This window comes from Sorex araneus, chromosome 3, assembly GCF_027595985.1.
Source record: "Sorex araneus isolate mSorAra2 chromosome 3, mSorAra2.pri, whole genome shotgun sequence".
Classification (NCBI taxonomy): Eukaryota; Metazoa; Chordata; class Mammalia; order Eulipotyphla; family Soricidae; genus Sorex; species Sorex araneus.
The window spans coordinates 10,983,672-10,990,254 of record NC_073304.1 but is presented as its reverse complement, the minus strand read 5'-3'; positions in this window follow the sequence as shown (position 1 = coordinate 10,990,254).

Here is a 6,583-nt window from a genome sequence, read left to right as displayed (position 1 = left end):
CATATCTTTCATCCATTTTTTTTCATTGGGTTCATGTTAGGGATCACTGTCACTGTCACTGTCATCCCATTGTTCATTGATTTTCTTAAGTGGGCACCAGTAACATCTCCATTGTGAAACTTGTTGTTACTGTTATTTGGCATATTGAATATGCCATGGGGAGCTTGCCAGGCTCTGCTGTATGAGCGAGATACTCTCGGTAGCTTGCTGGGCTCTCCAAGAGGGGCAGAGAAATCGAACCCGGGTTGGCCTCCTTTCCACTTCCTCCCTACCCGGATGCTATGATATAAATTAAACATATTTTCCCAGTTTAGTTTATCCTGGGCTTACTTTTTTGTATGAAAACTTTTAAAAACCTAGCAAATCTATCATTTTGCTTCTGGATTTTTAGTCAGTTAGGAAAATGCTTTTCTAATCCCAGATTATAGAGTTTATTTATATTACTTTAGATTTTACAGTTAAAATTCTGATTCAAATGTAATTAATCTTGGCTCATAAAGTATGACTAGTTCCCATGTTATATTTTTATGCATGGCTATTCTGTTTTCCAATGTTCTTTTTTTCCCCCCCACTGAATCGAAATGCTGCCTTTGTCATACATTATATTTCCATATGTACTTGGATCTATTTTTGTAATTTTAATCCCTGCACCATGAACATACATATTTATGCACTAAATAACACACTTTTAATTATAGAGGCTTTTAACTATGTTTAATATTTTATAAGACTAGGATCTCATTTTTTAGCCTTTCCCCCCAGCTACTCTTATTATTTTTCTTTCATACAAATTTTATAATCAATCTCTGTTAGTATTTTGGGAGTGGGGAAATCTTATTTAACTTATAAATTAAAATTGGACATTTTTATAGTAGTAACTTTTCCCACCGAGGAACATAGACTACGTGTTGCTTTTTTTTTTTTTAATTTTTAGAAAATTTACTGTCTATGGCTGTTTTATCATATTCATTTAGCTTTTCCAAATAAAGATAACCTTCTTATCTGCAAAAAATTTTGACCTCCTTATAATGCTTATTCCTCCATTTGTTTTCTCGGACCTAGTTGCATTGGCTAGTATCTCCCACCCATGCTAATAAGTCAAGAATGCATTTTTTAATTTTTATTTATTTATTTATTTATTTTTGCTTTTTGGGTCACACCCAGGGATGCTCAGGGATTACTTGTGGCTCTGCATTTAGAAATTGCTCCTTGCGGTGCTTGGGGGACCATATGGGATGCCGGGAATTGAACCTGGGTTGACCGCGTGCAAGGCAAATGCCTTACCCGCTGTACTATCACTCCGGCCCCAAGAATGCATTATTTAACATGCTGTTGTCTATTCTTTGCCAGTCATTGTATTTATAGCTTGCTAGTGTTATGGCTAAGATTTTCCTCGTTGGGGCCAGAGTGATAGTACAATGGGTAGGGCACTTGCCTTGCACGTGACGCACCCTCAAGGATTGAACCGGGTTCGATCTCCAACATCCCATATGGTCCTCTGAGCACCACCAGGATTACTGCTAGAGTGCAGAGCCAGGAAAAACCCATGAGCATCACTGGGTGTGACCCAATCCCCAATCCCCTGCACCACCCCCCTCCCACCCCGCAAACAAAATTCACCTGTATTTGTGTGTGAGATTTGTTTGGGCTTGTTTTTATTTTTATTGGAGAAGTCTGAAAGAAGAGAAAGAGGGAAATCCATCTTCAAGAGAGAACACAGGCTTTTCCAGAGGGGTTCTGGAGTTTTCAGGCCATCCACAGGGATGCTCAGGGTCGGTTTCTGGCTCTGTGCTCAAGAGTGATCCCTCAATGGTCTGGGGGAACATCTATAGCCCTGGGGATTCGAATCAGGGTCACTGGAATATGCAGCAAGCGGCTTACCCCTTTCACTCTCTCTCCGGCCTGGGACTATTTTTAAATGCTTCTGTGTGTTTGAGACCAGTGTGAGCCACACAGATTCCCGTGCTTCTCTCCCTTCACCTCGGCCGTTGGTCGTGCTCACATTGGCTTTCTCCCTTTCCTCCTCGGGCATCGGTGAGGCTTGCTAGAGGGGGAAAGTGAGCAGGCCTTGGCCTCCCACACCTCACACTGGTGGTGGGATCGAATCACAGCTCTGTCGTTAAAACCAGTCCTGAGACTTTGGTTCCATTACATGATCTTTTGTTAACCCTCAGCTTTCCTATCTTTCAAATGGGAATGTCAACAAAGCTTTACTTCACGGGAATGTGAAGATAAGAATTGTGAAGATGCGACATAGAGTAACAATCAAAACAGACAACAGGGCCAGAGAGATTTTTCTGGGGGTTAAGGCTCTTTTGCCTTGCATGTGGCTGACCCCAGATTGATCCCTGACATCTAGACAAGAGTAGCATTGTAGCACTGTCATCCCGTAGTTCATCGATTTGCTCGAGTGGGCACCAGTAACATCTCCATGGTGAGACTTGTAACTGTTATTGGTATATCGAATACGCCATGGGTAGCTTGCCAGGCTCTGCCATGTGGGCAGGATACTCTCGGTAGCTTGCTGGGCTCTCCGAGAGGGATGAAGAACACTAGAAAAGTAGATCCCTCAAATACAGAAAATAGATTACATGTATTTATTTTATGTGCTTATCAATCCCATTCCTGGGATCAGAGTATAGTAGGTGCAAGGCATTTGCTGACCCGGGTTCAATCCCTGGCATCCCATGCACTCCCCTGAATACCACCAGAAGTAGTTCCTGAGTGCAGAGCCAGGAGTGAGCCCTGAGCATCACTGGGTGTGGCCCCCAAATGATTAAAAAAAAAAAAGAAACCCATTCCTACTCTCCAGGAAGGTCACATTTTCTACTTCCATAGCGTAAGGCAGGCCAATGGAATTGCCCAGAAAGTGAGCCATGCTCAGCCGGACTCCTGGGAAACTTCTATCATCAATCACTCCTGATCTTTCTTTTTTTTTTTTTCCTTTTTTGGGTCACACCCGGCTATGAACAGGGGTTACTCCTGGCTCTGCACTCAGGAATTATTCCTGGCGGTGCTCAGGGGACCATATGGGGATGCTGGGAATTGAACCCAGGTCGGCCACGTGCAAGGCAAACGCCCAACCCGCTGTGCTATTGCTCCAGCCCCACTCCTGATCTTTCGATGGGATCTTGCGAGGGGGAGAGGTTGGCATTGCCCGCAGAACGGGATGAAGTCTCGAGGCAACGCACCTGCTAACCAGAAACACAACCCTCACCAGAGAAAGCCACATGCGTTTGTCCCTGGCCCCGTCCAGTCTCGACGTGCTTCTCAGAGTGCCCAGCGCCGCCCTAAGCCAGGCGCTGTGAACACCACCGCTTCCTCAGACTTCCCTGCCCTCTCACGCCTCAGGAGCCTGGGGGAATGGCAGCTCCCCGGGGAGACCTTCTCTCACCCCCTCGAGAGTCACTAGGGCGGCAACCTGTCTGTAACCAGGTGAGCACAAAGCCGGCTCCAGCCAAAGACTGATGTTGAATTCTCTGCTGTGTCTCTGCTATCACCGAGGTGCCAGGCCCCAAGCGGGGTTCGACCAGGATGAATGGATTTCAGTGAAGAATGAGTCGGAAATTCGTAGGTGCATCAAGGGCATGTTCCAGACGATGACTGCAGGCTGGGGGAGGGGCAGCAGGGACGGCAGGGAGGGGCACCCCCTCACGGTGAGGTGCTGGGCTTGATCTCTGGTGTCTCTGAAGCAAAACAAACCCAAACACCACGACACACCCAACCTTCTCTTCCAGCTCTAATTGGTGAAGCAAACTGTTGGCCTCCTTACAGCTTTGAATCATTGCCAGGGACAGTTCTTTGTTGAAAAAAAAAAAAAGCTCCTGTTTTGGCATTTATACAAATGAAACGGATCCCACAGTCCTTCGCTTCCTCCCGTGCTCGGTCCGAGCTTCCCTCTGGAACTGGGTGTGCGGCCTTGACTTCCCAGAGCGGCCACGTCACGGCTCCGGGGCCTCCTAAGGCAGTTCCTTTCTCCTCCTCCGTGGTGCTGCCCCTCCCTGCCGTCCGCGTCTGCACCTGCTGGGACCCCTGCTGTAGCCTGCGGGTGGCGAGTGATGCTCATCTTGAGGCACCTTGAAAGTGTCGCCTCTCCCCTCCCACCCCCCCGGGGACGGTGGGAGCCGAGCCCGAATCCTGTCGGTGTGGGCAGGTGCGAACGCTTCCCTCACACGTGGCTGGAAGGGAGCCAGCTCGGTCCTGCAGCCTCTCCCTGGTTCCTGCCGTGCTGGAAGGAGGCAGGAAAGCTCGCAAGCTGCTGCTGCGTGTGGGGGTGACTGTGACAAAGGGCGTTGGGGATGGGCACCGGCGGGGAGGAGGGGGGGGCTGAGCTGGAAGGAAAGCCAGCAGGGAAGCGCCCTTGACAAAATGCCACCTGCGTCATCCCTGAGCGAGGCAGGAAAAAAAATGGGGAATAGACTCCGATGCCTCCTTGAGCAGGACCTGAGCAGGGCTCCCAGGAACGGGGGGGTTTGGTGGGATGGGAAAGGGCTTTGGGAGAGAGGGTCCCTGACGGGTCTCCAGGTGTCTCCCTGGGACGGGAAAGCAGAGCAATGCTGAAGCATACTCTTCTGACTTGGACTGGAGCGATAGCACAGCGGGTAGGGCTTGCACACGGCCTTGCACACGGCCTTGCACACGGCCTTGCACACGGCCGACCCAGGTTCGATTCCTCTGCCCCTCTCAGAGAGCCGGGAAAGCTACCGAGAGTATCCCGCCCGCATGGCAGAGCCTGGCAAGCTACCTGTGGCGTATTTGATATGCCAAAAACAGTAACAACAAGTCTCACGATGGAGACGTTACTGGTGCCCACTCGAGCTGATCAATGAACAACGGGACAACATCGTTACAGCGCTACTCTTCTGAGTCAGATTTCATATCAAAATCAGACCTCCATCAGGCACCAGCTCCCGGACATGGGGGAAACCTCTCACTGCTTCTGAGGCACGAGTATTCCAGACTGGAAGGGATTGGAAAACTCAGCTCATTCGGCAGCCGAATTTGGCAGCAAGGCTGTAGGAGTCTGGACAAACGATTTCTGGCTCCCAATCGAACACTCCCTCTAATCAATATTGGTTGCAAACACCATTCACCCGCCAATAACCTCTGTTTAATCATTCATGACCCTGTCCATTCATGACTCATGGGAAAATTCTCTCATCGATTCCCCTGGATTTCTCAGATCCCTGCAGTCATTGTTCATTGTTCATCTACCTGTCGATCCACCCACCGATCCACCTACCTATCCACGATCCACCCACCCACCCATTCCCCCGTCTCTCCCCCATCCATCCATCACCATCTGTCCATCCACCCAGCCACCACCCAGCCACCTATCACTCCTATTTTGCCATTCCCCACCTAGCCAAATGCCCACCAACCTAAGCATCATTTACCCATTCACTTATCCGTCCACCCTTCTCTCCATATAATTTCCACCCCAGCCATCAACCCAGGAGGGCAATGACTGTTGGGTACATAACCTACAGTGTTTGCCATAGGGTGTGAGAAGTGGCAATTATTACTTTTAAGCCTTTTCTTCTTAATTCAATGCAAAGTGGTTGTTGAATTGCTAAAGCTTGTTACTGGGTTGCTATTAAGTTCTCAGCATTGTGCTAAGTGCTGCAAGGTAGGGAGAAAGATAAATCATAAGCCACAAGCTATTTCCTCCTCAAGAAGGGGGACAACCAAAGGCAATTTAAGACCCTGGATTAGACCTTAGACTGGGAAAGTGAAAGTTACTGAGATGATTGCCAAAGTTCTAATATTGACTATGAAAAAGCTGATAAGTTTATCAGCTGATAAGCTGATTGTGCTGAAAAGTTTGATTTCCTGATTTTTCTCTGTACTGTGGTCAGGTAGGAAAAGGCCCTTTTTTCTTAGGAAACTCACATGATAATATCCAGGGATAAAATGGCATGGTATCTCCAATTATGTGCCGATAATTTTAGGAAAAATTATATACTTGGTATATATGTACAAAGTATATATATAAACACTGTATGTGAAAATATATAAATATAAAAGTATATGCTATATCAATAATGCATACTTATGTTTATTAGCGATACACAAACATACAGAATGTATGTGGGAAAAACAAGAATTGAGAGGCCCGAGAGAGATAGTGCAGGGATAGGTAAGGCACTTAGCTTGCACGTGGCTGACCCCAGTTCAATCCCCAGCATCACACATGGTCCACCAGGGGTGGCCTTTGAGCACAGAGCCAGGAGTAAGCCAGAGTACTACTAGGTGTGGCCTAACCATCCCCCTACCGGCTCCTTAAAAGGAATTTGGAAATTGGGTCAAGGAGATAAGGAACCATATTTTGCTATTTCTGCAAGTATTTTTTTCCTGTCTGAGATGACAAAGCAAAAAGTGGACCCACCCCCACCTCCCACCCCAGAGCCAATCCCCTTCTCTTGGGCTTTGGGGTTTACAACTAGACAAGAGACATCCATGAGAAAGAAGCCAAGATCTATTCATCTGGAAGTGTCAACTCTGCGCATGTGTGTGTGTGTGTGTGTGTGTGTGTGTGTGTGTGTGTGTGTGTGTAGGGGCGGGGATTAGGGGCTGTGAGAAG